At 36.8% G+C, this 16,497-nt stretch overlaps 1 protein-coding gene across 2 annotated transcripts in view; it reads right to left on the bottom strand.

Moving 5' to 3' along the window:
- CNTNAP2 (contactin associated protein 2) overlaps positions 1 to 16,497 on the bottom strand; it is a 1,054,227-nt gene that overhangs the window by 1,001,329 nt on the left and 36,401 nt on the right. The window contains exon 2 of one of the 2 annotated variants that reach the window (XM_077786381.1): positions 940 to 1,053. The exons of the other annotated variant lie outside the window; for it this stretch is intronic. The gene's annotated coding sequence lies outside the window, so the exon portion shown is untranslated. The remainder of the gene's footprint in view (positions 1 to 939; positions 1,054 to 16,497) is intronic. 2 annotated transcript variants of the gene reach the window in all.

Here is a 16,497-nt window from a genome sequence, read left to right as displayed (position 1 = left end):
CAGTCTTTCTGATGCCTTTCACAGAATAAACACATTTATGTGTTTGGTAGAATATGATGTTAGGAAAATTTTGTCACTTAAAGCCAACTCTAGCATGATAATAAAAAATATAAAAAATTACATTAGTTCTAGGCAGAAGACTCCTGAATTTTTTATCTTTTTTTTATTGATTGGGTTCCTTCTACTGTTTATGACTGTCAGCTTGTCTTTGCTATTCTCACTGTGAGGCTAGCCATGGATTTGTCCAAGGGCTATGATGAAACAGCAAGCTAAATGTGCATGCTTCAAGGCCTCCCAGAAGACATACACGGACATGGGAACAAAAAATTGGTCTGGTCAAAATCAAAATTCAGTGCAAGAAGTTATCCAGGAATATTTTCATATGCTCACTGATGTAAATTTCTCAGGATCAGTTTTCCTTTCCCTTTGAGGAGGATGCTGTTGGGATCTGCTTCCCCTTAAACTGTACCTGTAGAGACTGCTGTTTAACAACTATTTCCCTATTTCTGAACTTTCTTGTCCTTTTTGCATTTAGCTCACCTCTCAAGAGGATTTCCCTACATTTCAGAGAGAAAAAAATTGGTAATAGCTTTTTGAATATTTTAGCATTTGACATATTTTAAATGTTTAGTCTGCATATATTCTTAAATCTCACATTTTAAAACCAATCAAATAGCCTCAGGTAGTTATTAAAGACTAATGTAGTTATTTTTATTTTGGTTCAGTTATTAATTCTTTCTAAATCTAGTTTGTGGACAGGGTCTTTGAAATTTATTATAAATTGTCTGCTATTCTTTTTCTGGTTGGCTTACATTATATTTGCAGTTACTCCAGCATTTCAGATAGTGGAAGATTACTATTAAGAAAAATTAAACTATTTAAACACTTAGTCTGTTCCCTTACAATTCAATTATTTGTACACCAACAAGAAGGACTTACCTTTACACTGTGTAAAGGGAAATTGGTATCCCAGTCAAGCTCAGTCTAACTGAGGAAGTCACCCAATAGGACAGCTGGCACATCCTGAATTAACTTCTAGCTGGCAGCATCCTCCTACAACTCGATGTTTAAAGCTGTTACTCATTTTAATAGTTTCAAAATCTGGAATGATCCAAGTTTTCAACCTAACCCTGGTTCCCAGTGTGTTACAGAGATTCAAGAAGAGACAAAAATTTTGTTTAAGACCTCACCATTCACTTTCTCCTGGTGAAGCATTGTGCTTTTCTTGGAAGGCTGTAACTAAAAAAAAAAAAAAAATCATGTTTATCTGCTTTGACAGCCAACAAAAAGCAGCTTCCTCAGAAAAACTAAAAGCACATCTGCAGACCTGCATTAACCACTGATGCATCTGGCTGCCTTGCACTTTGTTTCTTTGGGTTCCAGTTCCAGAGGGTTTGTCCAAAAGAGAAGTTTAATCTGAGATGTAGATGTCTCAGACTATATAACAATGAAAATAAGGTAGTCAAGAACTCTAAATCAGAGGTGATACAAATGGTTTGTTTGCTGCATGACACTGAATCAGTGGCTTACAGGCCAAGGAACTGAAGCAGAAGGTCACAGCAGGGGTGGGGAGAGGACAAGATGATTTTTACAGCTCCTTTACAGTGGGGAGGGGGGGAAAAGGTCAGAGATTAAATGCTACCATAGCTTTTTGTCCTCCTTAAGCTGTTAAACTGTCACTTTTGGACAGCTCTAAACTCTGCCTTATTTTAAGGTTTTATGGCTTTGTAGAACAGAGAGGTATCAAAAGAAAAAAAGAACAAAAACAAATATCCTCCCTTGCCTGTTCGCTTAAAGCTCAGCATGTAAATATATAGATGCAAAGGTATTAAAACAATATCTCAAACAATCCCCTCCTAAGTAAGCAACAATGTACATACAACAACAATTGTCAGAGAATCCTACTAGGCTGTGAATATTTTCTACCATATCTTTTGGAAATAAGATCTTTCAAATAAAATCAATTAAAATCTCATGCTAAAAACTGCTCTGGGTCTTACTTGCAGTTGCATAGCAAGAAGAGCTGCCTGGTAGCTCACACATTGTGGATAAAGCACATTCACAACTGTCATTATTGATGTACCTTGCTCATCTCTAAGAACTCAAGCCTTGTTAATTGTATGATATATTATTGTTATTTGAAACTTGCATTTTTAAGACTAATCTACACTCAAGCTTAAGTCCCCCTGGATGTAAGTAGTACCCTCTTTCCTACTACACATGGACTGGTAGTAGGGACTAGTAGTCACTGGTCTCAGGTAAACAGCATTCTTTCTTTATCAGTAAAGCCACAGTGCCTGGCAATGTGCGTCTGCACAGCCTTTTACTCCTAAGAAAAAAATTATTTTCCTAAAACACCACCAGCCACCCTCATTTTAGGATTCTAAGTGCACCATGACAGAATTCAGTGATACCAGTTTTCTAAAATCAACTATAAGTAGTTAAAAACTGCCACTAGTAGCAATCTCTCTGTATGCAGAATTCCTAAATCAAGTATATACATTTTTCAAACAGAGTAAGGTGCAATTTACTGTCAGAATCTGAATTTGAGAGAGTCCAAATCAGCTCCTCTAAAAGATGCCAATTTACATTTTGTAGAATACTGAGAAACTGTCAAAAAAAAAAAAAAAAAAAAGCTTGTAAAGTGAAACATTTATGTGCTTTTTCACACTGTCCACTGTCAAATATCCACTGTTTCTAATATCCCATATTAAGAGCAATGTCAAAGCCCCAATATTGAAAGAAAAAGGGACAAGCAGGAAGGACCCCGCTTGCTTATACAGAAACAAAATAATCACATTTTCAATCTATGAGCTCAAATATTATTGACCCCTGGCATATGTTGAAGCCACAGCAATTGCAAGTCTGAAAATTCAGGACAAAACCTTAGTAATCTTTGAAAAGGCCTGCAGTTATCCACAGTAACACCTGCATGCCTCAGTTTACATCAGCTGGGTACAATCAGGAGCCAGCTCACTTTGATTTGGCATCAAAAGGGACTTCCTGCTTGGAAGTGATTATGTAAGTGGGCTGACAAGACAATGTGTGGGGAAAAAACAGCATTATGACCTCCATTTTACAAATGATGGACAAAGCCAACAGGAGATTTTTAAAAACCCAACTGCCTGTCAGGCATATAGAAATTACATGGATGAGGTACCTCCAAATTCAGAGGAGAAGAGACAAAGCATTTTTTCATATTTCAGGGTGCAGAAATCTGGCAGTTTGGCTATTCAGTGTAGAGAAGCGGAGTGAGAAAATACTCTATGGTTTTCATTCAAACCAGTGTGAAAACAGATGATATTGAAATTTGTTAATTTAGAAGAAATTTCCAACAATAGAGTCACAAAATTGGAAGATAAAAATATCCCAGGATGTGTGACCCAGTTCCTAAGATTTAGAACTTCTTCAGCAAATAGAAAACTATTCTGAACTCAGGGTTTTGGCCTCACAGGTGAGTCATAGTGCTCAGTAAAGTATCGCCTTATTGAATGATTACCTTGGGGTCATGGTCCTTTTTTTTCCCTTTTAGAGTATTTCCATATTATTATAAAATACATTAAAAGTAATTATTGTCAGAAAAAGAGAGGGTCAGATTAACTTTTAGTTGATGATTTGATTTAATATCAATGTAGGAAGTGAGATACTTGGACTGCACTATTTTTATTAAATAATGTGAAAAATTTTCAGTAACACAGACTGTTACAAAATCACAGAATGACCTAGGTTGGAAAAGGCCTTTGAGATCATCGAGTCCAGCCTATGACCTAACAGCCTAGTCAACTAAAGACCTGTAGCTTGGTAACTAAATTTATTATTGGCAATATTCTCCATTTTTTAAAATCTGAGCTAGTAAATAAGCAATGCTTATTTTATGTTGGAAGGACTTCTTTCAAGGGAAGAAAGAATAAACATTTGTCAGTCCAATAAAGAATAAACCAGGTGACCTCAGCTGGTCCTCATAAGCCTCCCCCTCCTGACCCTTCACCATCCTCATGGGCCTTCACCTGTACTGCAGAAAAAATATTGAAAAAATATATTAAGCAGCCTTAATTTCAAAACAACATAAGAATTCATAAAAAGGGAAAAAGAAAGAGGAATTTTTTCCATGATGGAGGGATGTTACTAATGGTGCTTTCTTAATGGATCTGTTCAGCACATCAAATATAGCAAACTTTGCATATGGTACATTATTTACTTAGGTTAGCCAGGTCTAAACAAATCTACAAAAACCTGCAATCTTTTATGATACTTAATTTTGCTGCTATCCTCAATGAACTTAGAATGTAGGTGCCCAGTTCCAGAACCATGTCAATTGAAAGGAATTTCGAAATCCTCCAATTCAGCCTCACAGAACCATAACCTCCCTAGAAGAAATTACATTTGCAGGATGTAACAACACCACAAAGATAAAAAGATTGATATACTAAGAATTCAGATGATTTCTAGAATAGCTGAATAGTGTGGGGAGGAGGGAGAACAAAGATATTTGGGCTGCTTGACCAAGCATCAGCTTGCCAAGTTTTGTAGCCTGCCTTTTTCATTTATTTCTTTAACATTTTTCTTTCCTTCTTCTCATATATTGTGACAACATAAAAGTAGGGCTGTAGTCCTCTTAAGGAAACTTTCCTTTTGGACCATGCCACCCTGGCAGTCACACAAATACTGCCTTGAATGCTGGGACAAAAGCCCCTTCCCAGCAGGTGACTCCATTGAGCTGATGGGTACCCTGCTTGACTCCCTACAAACACAATTCCCAAGGGTCAGACAAGGCTTCCTTAATGGCTAAATCCCAGTTTTCCCAGAGCAGAGTTCCAGATGTTTGGATCCTTCAAATTATTTAGTCATGGTACAATAACAAAATAACAGCTTGACCTGGATGCCTCTGAGGAGGGACCCTGAACAAGGGAAACCCTGGGCTTTAAACCCTCAACAGTCTAAATGCAGGGAAATTCAGGGTCCTCAGCTCCTGCTTCATCTCTGCATGTCCATGTCCAGTCACCTGCCTGTGCCACAGGTCTCCAGGCCATTTGTTATGCAAAGACTCTGCATCAGATCACAGCCTCTTGCCTGGGGCTCCCACCACCAGAGATCAATCTGCAGCTGGCCCACTGTGATGCCTGCACTAAAAGCATTCCTAAACCACCATAAAATTAAAGCATATGGCATCTTGGTGGGAAATGTTTAAAAAAAAAGTAGTTGTGGGAAGGGAAATTAAAAAACGGAGCCCCCATATACTCCCAGTTTCAGGAATACCTACCTCCAAATAAAATAACCAAATGTCACTTGCATAGAAGCAAATGGTCTTGCCTGCTTGTCCAGAGTCACTGAAACTGCTGAGGGGATACAGATTTAAAGGTTCATTGTCTCTGAAGTTTATAATGAGAAAAAAGCCAGGACCCACACAGACCTTGACAAGATTAAGATTCTGTCAACATGAGATTTGTCCTTCGCTCACAAGAAATCTTTGCAGTTCCCCAGATCTACTCAAGAACAAAATCAAATCATCTCTGGGGCTGACTACCCAAATCTCATTCTGCGACAGTTCTGAATAGTTTTACCTGATCCCAGATAAAATCACACACATACATGTACATGCACAGACCCTTAACATTTAGTTCCATGCACGTCATTAGGGATACTCATCTGCTCAGAGCTGGGGTTTAAATACTCTGCTACAGCAAGGTCAGATTGCTGAGCACCTTATGAGATAATTCAATATACAAGTGACATAAAAGAGAACTTATCTAAACATAACATCAGGCAGTCTAAATATTTGGTTCTGAGCTCATGAGCTCCTGACAGCAGAGTTATGGTCCTTGTTTGGTATACTTCTGTACATTATAAAGGACCATTAACAGTTACAGTGCTATACAAATGATAAATGATGACACAGAACACTAACTGCCCATATTTATGACAACAAATTTAGTCAGGATGAACAAGAAAGATAACTTTAAAAAAATCACTGAATATATGCAATTATAATGAGCTATTCATAATCAAAAACATGTCCTTATTAAAATCTGTCACCTAAACCCATATTTATTTTCCCTCTTAGAAAAATATTTACAGTTCTTGACAGCTAATTCCCCATTTATAGATTGTGAAGCTGTGTGACCACTCCAAAGCCTGTAGTTAAATACAAGCAGCAAGCTCTCTATAGAAATATTTGGCAATTCCAGTGAACACACAAATATAAGGTGGACATGAACACAAGTCACTTTTCCCTTTCTACCCAGCCTGGAATTCAGATGATGCACAGAAAAGATGAGAGTATGGTTTAAGCACAAGACAGAAATTCAAAACACTTTTTCCATCATCTGTCAAAGATTTTTTAGACAACTTACAGCAAGCCACATTATAACAAAACAGAAATAACACTATTACCCTGCCTTTAAAAAATGCATTTAATTTACTGAAAATATGAGGTTCTCTGTCTACACCATATGAATACCAATAAGTTATACTCTAGGAATTCATTCTACCATTACTGATTTCCATTTTTTACTTAATTTCTTAATGCCACCACTACAGGTCTGGTAATGAACAATTTGAAGAGACAGAGGCACGCAAAAAGGGAAACTGATAAAGCAAATCAGCTGCAAAGTGGTGGCATTGCTTGTACAGATGACATTATAGATTTACTAAAAGAATAGAATTTAGAATGGAAATAAGGAATAATCTATCACCTTGCATCATTCATCACCTCGTCCTTACCCTAAGTGGTGAGTTGCTGATTTTGGTAAAGCACCCGCCCAGAAGGACTCAGCCCAAAAAAGTTTGGTTCTACATCACATAAGTGTGATTCTACATTTTAATCAGTTTTTCCAACTAGTTTAGATAGAGACATGAGGACATGATTTGGCCAAGATCAGGCTGTAAAGTTGTAGCTCTTTGTGAACATGAAGCCAAACCCTAGCCTGGCTATGTGTGACATTAACCTTCACTTGCTCCAAAGCACTCTGCTGCATAGCACAGGGAACTTAACACACTCCTTTATTATGTAAAACCTCAGCAGAGTACTATTTTTCATCTGTGACAGTATGCTGAACTGTGACTTAAGAGCAAGTGATAATCAAAATTATTTCTGAAAAGTGAGATAACCCCTACTTCTGTACTCTTAGTCCATCATTATCTGCAAAGGGTGAGAAGGGATGGGATTAGGAACACTCTGACCTTCCAGGGTTGAGATACACACTTTCCTCAATTCTCACAAAGGTTAAAAAATCCCAGAAATTGCATTTAGTAAGTTAAAAAAACCCTCTTGGTTTAGGTCTACTGATAGAACTTGTGTAGATGTCTAATAATTTTTTAATCTAATATGTCATGATAATAGTAAGATTCTTAGTCAGGAAAACCCTTGATTCAGCTTTTTTAGATTTTTTTTACTTACAAAGAGTGCCCCAAAGAGTACCAAAACACATTTACAATCAGACATGGCCTTGTTCTGTTGAAATTAAAATCAGGATACTTCATTCTTTAGGTCCTCATTTGAAGTGACTACACGAAACCACACCAAAGTGGAGGCATTTATGAACAATTGCTTTCCTGTCCACAGGGTGCTTGCAGACACATCGCTGCTTTCAGGCTTGATTTGAGTTGACTTACCAACTGTGTGAGCAGCAAAATCCATCCACATTCCTAGACAGCTCAGACAGTTTCTTCTGTCTATTCTGAAATGCATTTATCTGTTTCTTACATGAACAGGATGCTTCCACCTCAGCCACTTTTGCCATTTCCTCCAAAATATAAAAACAATACCCAAACTAATCTCCCTCCAACAAGGACTCAGCTGCAGCAATTACCTTAAGGTAAACAGCACAGATGTTAACAATTGGACTCAGATTGTTTCCTTGTGGGATCCTAAAGAGATATACAGCATTTGGTTCTACTACTGCCTGAGAATACTTGCAATTCCAATTTACATTTCTAAGTGTAATAAAAAATATCTATATTCATCTTGATTGGGACATTTATTCTCTTTAGTCTATTTGTGATAAGAATGAATTTATCCATGCTGTTAATTATTCATTTTGTATCTACATGACTTGTGGAGATGTATGTCTCAAGTAGAAAACCTAACATTAACTTTACACAAACCATAATTATAGCTTGAAAATAAACATTGCTTATTGTAATTTTTCAAATATGCTTTAGCTGCAGTTCATCATATTTAAAGCTCCACTATTAAAAAAACTAATGTAAAAGTACATTGGAAAAGGGATTATATTTCATTAAGAAAATAAAAATGCATATTTATTGTAGAATACATTATAAAGAACAACCCAATCACATCTAAATTATTCCCATCATACCTCTGCTCATGTTTGACTTTCCTGGGCAGAGTTCAATATATTCTTTTCACGCTGGCAGAGTAACTGACTGATCATTTTTATGTCTTATATCTTCTATGGCAGTATAGTTCTTATAATTCAAAATTCAGAAATGAGTATTTGACAGTTCTTCCACATCTACTGCTTAATATTCGGCAGTAATGCAAAAAATGCAGTGGTAGTTCAGTGGTAGCTTGTGCTTAATGGCTATTTTTGTTGTATTGAATACACTGCTCTTTTTGGGGTTTTCCCCTCCCTGTTAAAGGAGTACTCTGATTACAGTACTAAAATTGGCTTTTGTGCAGTGGCATTGTGTTCCACACCAAACTAAACTCCTATAAACATAAGTTGCTTCATTAAAAAAAAAAATAAAGGAAAATAAATAGGCAATGGGAAATTATTAGAAAGCCTTGGAAAAAATATCAGCTACTGGTCTCACCAGGTACAACTGAAGTAAGTAAATCTTTCCATGATACTTCATTCATCTAACATGTAAGTCCTTTTTGAGGGCTTAGCTGGTTCCAAAACTAATTCATTTTTTTTAATTTAACACTCATGCTCAAAGACTGCAGAGACTTTGATAACTGAAAATAGGCTGACATGTACATACATATTTATTTAAAATATTTGAAAGGGTGCATGAAATATCAAGAGCCATGGTGTGATAAAAGGCTTCAATGTTTTCTCTTGAGGACTCTTGAGCACCAGTTTGATCAAAGCACCCCCTTCTGGTAGAAATCCATAAATTTGGTGCAGATTAGCTAAAACATCAATTTGCACTTTGCCTATATATGTAGAATGACTGTAATTCTCTTTGGCAGGTTCCATTTCTTATAAATTCTGAAAATTATGTGGAAAATTGTGATCATATGTGCATCTAGAATTATCAGATTAATTTCAAATAGCTTTTATCTTCTGCTCGCTAATAGTATTTTTCACAAACATAAATCTTGCAAAAAAAGCCATGAAAGATTGCATTTCATAAGGACTGTTACTACTTATACATTAAAAAATTATTGGACTTTCTTTTTCTGGGAAATGTAGCTCACTGAAAGAAGAAAATTATTTTGCTTGCACTTAGAACTAATTTTTCATTGAAATTTAGATTGTTGACATCTTGCTAAAGCATTTATTCTGCAAAAATAGAAGCAGTATCTTGCCTAATTTGTCCTAAAGTTTATTATGAGTCTCTACACTAGTGATGAATATGATTAGCTTATAATGCTACCAAAGTTCCAATACTTAAAAAAGAACCTTTACATTGATTTTGACCTACAGCTTTTACTGTAATTTAAAATAATTGCCAAAGCTCTTAGTTTTTTGGGCTCTTTCCCCTAATGGAGATCTATTTTTCTGTTTTTCAAAAACCCAGCCACTTACACTGCAAGTGCTATTTGCATTCGATGTAACTCTTTCCATGTGCATGTGGTCTGCTGCATTCAAACTGCAGAAGCAAGATGAGAAAGCAGAAGATTCTAGTTCAGCTTCTTGTGAATTCTGCAAAAGTAGAAAAGCATCCCATGGATGTTTCTTTCTTGGGTCTCTTGGCAGAAACCTTTAGCAACAGAGGAAAAAAAAAAAAAGCCACACAAACAACTGCTGTGACCTACAGTGCCAATCAGCAAAAAAAGGCACAGAAATGGGGCTGGGCAACTGTGCACACACATCCTGAACCAGACTGGCAGATTTCAGAAAACAAAAACAAAACAACTTCTCTTGAGGAATTCTGCATTATTATTCCAGAATTATAATTTTTCTCTGAACTGTTAGATTTAAAAAAAAAAAAAAAAAAAAGCCCAAAATGAGCCTGAGGTGTGGCCAGAACTTTAGCCAGTGTTGTTTTAGTCCACTAGTTCAAACAGTCTTGCTGAGATGAGATTCCTTGAGTGAAGATTTAGGTAAAATGTGATATCACCAATTCTTGCATAAGGAGCAAGATGTCTTCTGCAGGCAAATGGCACTGCATTTTGAGGACAGTATCAAAAGGTTCAGGGCATTTTTGACTCATAATATTTGAATCTCCCATAGAAATTTCTCCAAAAAGCACTCTTCAAAGCTTTTTTCCCAAAATCAAAAGTATCAGTCATTAATGTTTCTTCAAAATACTTTATGAATATAAAACTCCTGACTTTTTTCATGGAAGGTATCACCAACAGAAATATGTGAAACCTTTGATTCCGTCAATTTAAGTTAAAAACAAAGACAAGCTTAGCTTCCTCTGGTAAATTAAGATTCCTGAAATTAATCTGAAATAGTGGAAATGCTTTTGAAAATCATAACTAGCAAATATTTGGAAGTCAAATAAATAAAAAATCATTCAAAACCACAAAACACAAAAGAAAAATATTTTATTCTGAGCAACTCTCTCTTTCAAAACCACAGTCTGTCCAAAATTCTATTTGTAAACAGGATTTCTTATATACAGTTTCTGATTAAAGATGAGCATTTTCAGAATTAAAAATGTCACATATATTTAAATAGAAGGTTACCCTGCCAGCAATCTTTATATGCCATGCATGACACATACAAATTAACCTTATGAGTAGCAGCATCTGACAATTACAATGTATATTTTCTGAATGTTCTCTTTCTATATGAGGGAGTGGAATCCCATTGTGCTGGTAGAGAGACCATTTCCAGTTCATTCCATGCCATAAGGATATGAGAGTAATGTAATAACACTGACAAAAGTGTCCATAAAAAAAATTCTTTATGTAAGAGGGAGCTGATATTATCCTGTCTGTAAACTGTACGTGTTTATCTCCTGTAGGGATCTCAGACAGGAAGGATTTAACAATATGGTTTGTAATTCAAAAACATTTTTCCAATCATTATATCTTAAAGAAGGATAAGCTAAGGTGGATTTTCAACCCATGTTGTTTCCATTGCACATTAACAAAGCGGGAATCACAGCCTGCTCCCTGGGTTGTTCCCCGAAATGCAGATTACAGTGCTGCAGGGGTGAAAATCACATCTGGCAGAGAAACAGCCTGTTCAATTCAGTACCTGTACCTATGTGCTCATCCCTAGAGCACTGGCAGAGCTCTGCAAAGGCATCAGTGAATCCAAGTGCAGTAGAGCATCAAGGTTATGGCAGAGTGTGCTTTCTGGAAGGAACCTGTTTCAGCAGTCCTGCACTTCAACACGTGCCTGCAACTGCATTTCCTGAACATGGGCAGCCAGGTATTGCAGTACCTAAGGACCCATACAGGAAAGGCCAAAGCAATGAAAGGTCAAAGCAGGGAATAAAGTACCCAAGAGACACTTTAATCTGCTGTCAACCTGGGAAAATTATTATAGATCTTGTGGGTTATTTCTGAAAATGTGGGAAGGAGACATACACCCATCCTGGAGCCTTCTGAGGTTAGGGGCAAACTGTTCCTGATTTCATCAAGTTTTGGATGAGACACACTGTTTCCCTGTGCTGCTGATGCATTCACCAACTACCAATATCTTATATGGCTCTGAACTGGCAGACACAGGAAAATACCCTGTAGTGAAATACGCTATTCATGAAATGAATAGGAATGCTGACATAGAATAAATGCAGAATTCCTTAACTATGAGAAACTGTAATCGAAAATGCACAGATATAATTAGGGATTATACACAGAGGTTTATGAGCACTAGAAAAATATGTAAACAAAAATAAGACACAAGTACCTTAAAAACAGAATTTTCTTCAGAGATATCTCAACTCCTACCACCCTTCCTCTGCAGTCTCTCTAAAAACCTAGTCACCCTGAGTGTTTCCAAAGTGAATGTAATCAGGTAAGTGTGGAAGTTTGCATTGAAGGGCAAATAGTCTACTTGCAAGGAGTTATTAATGCAACAAGATGTTTCAATGTTGTTTTTGGAGAGAAAATTATGTTTTCTACAGCCTGTGTTCACTATAGCATTAATAAAAGTATCTGATGATACCATTTGCATTAGACTTTCTTCTATATGTAAATGTAATCAAGCTGCATTGTATATGGCTAAATTACTGTTAATTAGTGTTTCCTGAACACTTTTCTAATAAATCATCTCAAATGAATTTTAAAGAATATGAAGTTATTTGACACTTTTTAGCTCACTGAACCCAACCTAGGAATAACTTCAAGTGTAGTAAATACACTCAAAATAATAATTAGAGATAAAATATCTAAAAAACCTTTTGCTTTCATAAAGTAGCCTACCATAGTATAAATGTTTAGCAAACAGGAATACCAAAACCAAAAGTTACTGTTACATGAAGTTTCAATATTTTCAAACAGTAAAAATCCATTTAATAGGTCTGTGTTTGAGCAGTCTGTTCTTCTACTCATTGTTAGTGAGAGTATTTTCAGGAGGGGCTTCCACATTCAAACAGAAAGCTTTCACTTCAATACAGGAAAAGATTGTTTTTTTCTTTTGAAGCATACTCTGGTTCTATTGTAACAATCCTAGAACTTTTTGCAATGTGGTGCACACAGGGACAGACACTGGTACTAAAATCAGTGTGACTGCTTTCTCATCTTTGCCACCAATCTGCTCTGCAGCTTCTATAAAGCAGGTTGTGTCTCTCACAGTTTCTCCCACAGCCTTTCCCTTAAAGTGTATTCTAAAGCTCAGTGGGATTACAGGGAAGAGCAGAATGATCTAGAGATGAGCTCAGCTCCTATTTATGTCTCCCTCTTCACCTGGCAGGCCTGTCTGTCTCAGTGGGACAGGCACATGTGCTCATTGCCACAGCCCTAGAAACCCAGTGAGAGTGGAAGCAGACACAGAGCAAAGCAATGTACAGATTATGTCCTGTAACTGTGATTCTGCTCCAGTAAGGAAGTTATTTTAAGCACTTTGAACTTCTTTTGTGTAGATGGTGTCTGCTGTACCTCAGCCACCAATACTAAGCTTGCTAACCCTGGAGCAATCTATGTTGTACTTCTCTTGAGGTGTCAAGATTTTGTTTTGCTTATTTTGTTACTGCCAAAAAACTTGGAGCTGTCCTTGAACTTTTCTATGAGAAAAGAAAGCACAGGTAAACAAAAAAACAACCAAAAACATAAAAACAAACAAACGAACAAAAAAACCCCAAACCAAACAAAGTATGCAAGCACCTCAGGAGATACATTTTTCTTCCCCTTAAGTTTTACTGCATAGGAAACCAGGGGACACTGGTTGCAGCACATGGGCCACAGTAAGGCATGTATCAGAGGAGGAGTGGCTGGGGTCACTTGGTCTGTTCAACCTTTAGGAGAGGAAACTGAGGGGAGACCTCACTGTAGTCTACAACATCCTCATGGAAGGAAGCAGAGGGGCAGACCCTGATCTCTCTGTGGTTATCAGTGACAGGACCCAGAGGCAATGACTGAAGTTCTGTCAGGGGAGGTTTAGGCTGGGTATCAGGTAAAGGTTCTTCCCCCAGGGGGTTGGTGGGCACTGAACAGGCTCCCCATGGGAGTGGTCCCAGCACCAGCCTGACACAGTTCAAGGAGTGTTTGGACAATGCTCTCAGGCACGTGGTGTGACTCTTGGGGTGTCTTGTGTAAGGCCAGGAGTTGGACTCGATGATCCTTGTGGGTCCTTTCCAACTAGCAGATTCGGTGATTCTGTGAAATACACAAAAATTATGATGATGATAATGATAATAAAAATGCATGTCTCAGCTTAGATTCCCAATCAGTGAGTCTTGGGAGTCTCTAGAGCTGGAAGCATCTGTATGATCTCACTGAATTAACATACTTGATTAACAATCAAGCTGAGCTGGGGTGACACACACCTCATAAATTCAGGACAGGAATTTTTTCTGAAATAACGAACTTCAAATGAACATTAAGAATTTTTCATGGAAAGGGAATTTTAAACTCAAATTTATAAAACTTCAAAAGAAAGTTGCTAAGAAACAAATCTTAAAATAAGAGAACAGAAAAATATGTGAATTCTCCAATCCCAAATATTAGGCAATTGAGAAAAACTGTTTATGAGTATGTAGTAGAGGACAAAAGCTTCTAATAGTGTTCAGCAAATGCTTTTTCTTCAATAATTTAGGCTTCATAGCCCTCTCCTCACATTGCTTTCAGAGAGATGAAGACATGAAATACACTGAATACATCATATGAATTCAATTATTTTACTAATATGGTAGTTAACAACATAAACAATTTGTTCAGCAGTTTGAAACAAATTATGATTTTTCTTTTTTTCCTCTTAATATGTAATCCTTTTTTCCCCAGTTGTCTGTCTTAGGTATTCTAGTTTCATAATCACAAAAACTGTGGTAACTTTGACTTACTGACTTGTTGCCAGGATTTTTTTGTTGGTTTGTTTAATTTATGGGGTTTTTTTGTCCTAGAAAATCGTTTTTGGCAAGAAATCATCATATTCCTTGACTGTCTTGGGTAAAATTGTCATGCAGTAGTCATACCTCTTTTTTATCATTTATTTATGCTGGGATCAGAGACAAATAGTGGGATTTTTTAAAACCCTCTCCCTTGGGGAAAAAAAAAGCATAGGTAAAAGTAATATAATCTCTTCTCTTAAACAGAGAATATATGTGAATTGGTGGAGCATGCATGTGAATAAAATCATAATTTTGCATCTAAACAGGTTTTTGTTGGAAAATGCTGGTTTGTTGAAGTCAAAATTGTATTCTTATGTGAACAGGATACATGTAAGAGTAAACTTAGGAAACCTTTGTCAAAATAGGTCTCTGGCCAGAAGAAAAGTCTGAAAGGTATTTGCTAGGTCCTAGCTATTAGGCAAGATATGAGGCTTTTAACTCAGACTTGCATAAACACTGAATGTCCTGCAAATTTGTAGCCATCCTACTCACCCACCTCATTATGGAGTCTTATTTTCTAGATGCCATTCTGGGTTAGCCAAGCTGCAATTTGTTATTACAAGAATTAATGGCACTATAAAGAGAGCTTGGTTCTGTAGACTGGGGACTAAGCGCTCTGCCTGAGAAGAATTCCAGTATTGAGTCTTTGTTCAGACTGAAGGTACAACACAGATTTAGTATGCCAGATGAGTGTCATAACCACTAAGTTATTAGTAACCACAAAAAAATCTCACATTTTTCAAAAGTTCGTTCCTTGGCTGCCAAAACAATTCTGAAGCTATCAATACTTCACTATTTGATTCAATAAGCCCTGATGGAAATCATTGCCTTATGGTTCAAATAACTTAGATTGGAGATTGAGCTTTTTTTTTTTTTGGGGGGGGGGGGTGTTGGGAAACAGGCAGGGAGGAGGGGAGAGTGGAACTGTGAGAACTGTTGAGATGTGCAGCCTTACCAGTGAAATCATGCAAAACCTCACAGAGAGAAAAACCACCTCCCCATTTCCCCACTTTGCACTCCAGCTGTTGCTTCCTGCTGCCCAGCTCTCCCTGCTCCTATCCTTCCTCTCTCTCAACAGGACTTTCCTCTTGTCATGGGAAAGTGTTGCAGTTGGTTCCTTTCCACACTGAATCTTGTCTCACCTTTCCAGTTTAAAAAGTCACTCTGCTACACATTTTAAATGCATCAAAAGTGCAAACCAGAAGCATGTCAAAGATTATTTTTTTTTTTTTAATAAATTACCCCCAAAACATCCTGTGAAGAAAATTATTCTCTTTCACTTTTCCATTGCCTGCCTTTGATTATTTGCAGAATGTTTTGTACCTCTCCACAGCACACAGACTTGATCTTTTCCAGTCAGCTAATGATCTGCTTCTTTCTGGTGTTAGTGTCAGTGAGATAAAAGAGGCTAAGGTCAGCTTAAATGTTGAAAGTAAAAATGCAATGTATTTAAATGTATATTTAACTCTTTTTTGTCTCAGTTCTGTTTTCAGCCATCCATGCAGAATGCCTTTTCTCCATCAAAGGTTCATTCAGCTAATGTGCATAAGGTCTTAAGAGATGTTTTAAAGCGTAAGCATCTTCCTTGCATTAGGTAAAATTAGAATTTCTTTTCATTACTGTGAATTAGGAACTGGGGAGAAATTTCTTAAAAGTATTACAAAATTATTTAATTATTCAAATAATAATGACTGCAGAAGTAGAATTCTTCACAGGCTCTCTCTTCCCCTCTAATTTTAAGGAAATTTCTGAACCTTAGTGGAAACAGAACCCTATCCTCTATTGTTTTAACTCTTGCTTTTGTAAACATTGCTGTATTATTTCTGGTGAAAGTTGAAACTCTTTTTATAGTATCTCCAG

This window comes from Lonchura striata, chromosome 1 (genome assembly GCF_046129695.1).
Source record: "Lonchura striata isolate bLonStr1 chromosome 1, bLonStr1.mat, whole genome shotgun sequence".
Lineage (NCBI taxonomy): Eukaryota > Metazoa > Chordata > Aves > Passeriformes > Estrildidae > Lonchura > Lonchura striata.
The sequence above is the reverse complement of the archived record's forward strand: the minus strand, read 5'-3'. Positions and strand labels throughout refer to the sequence as shown.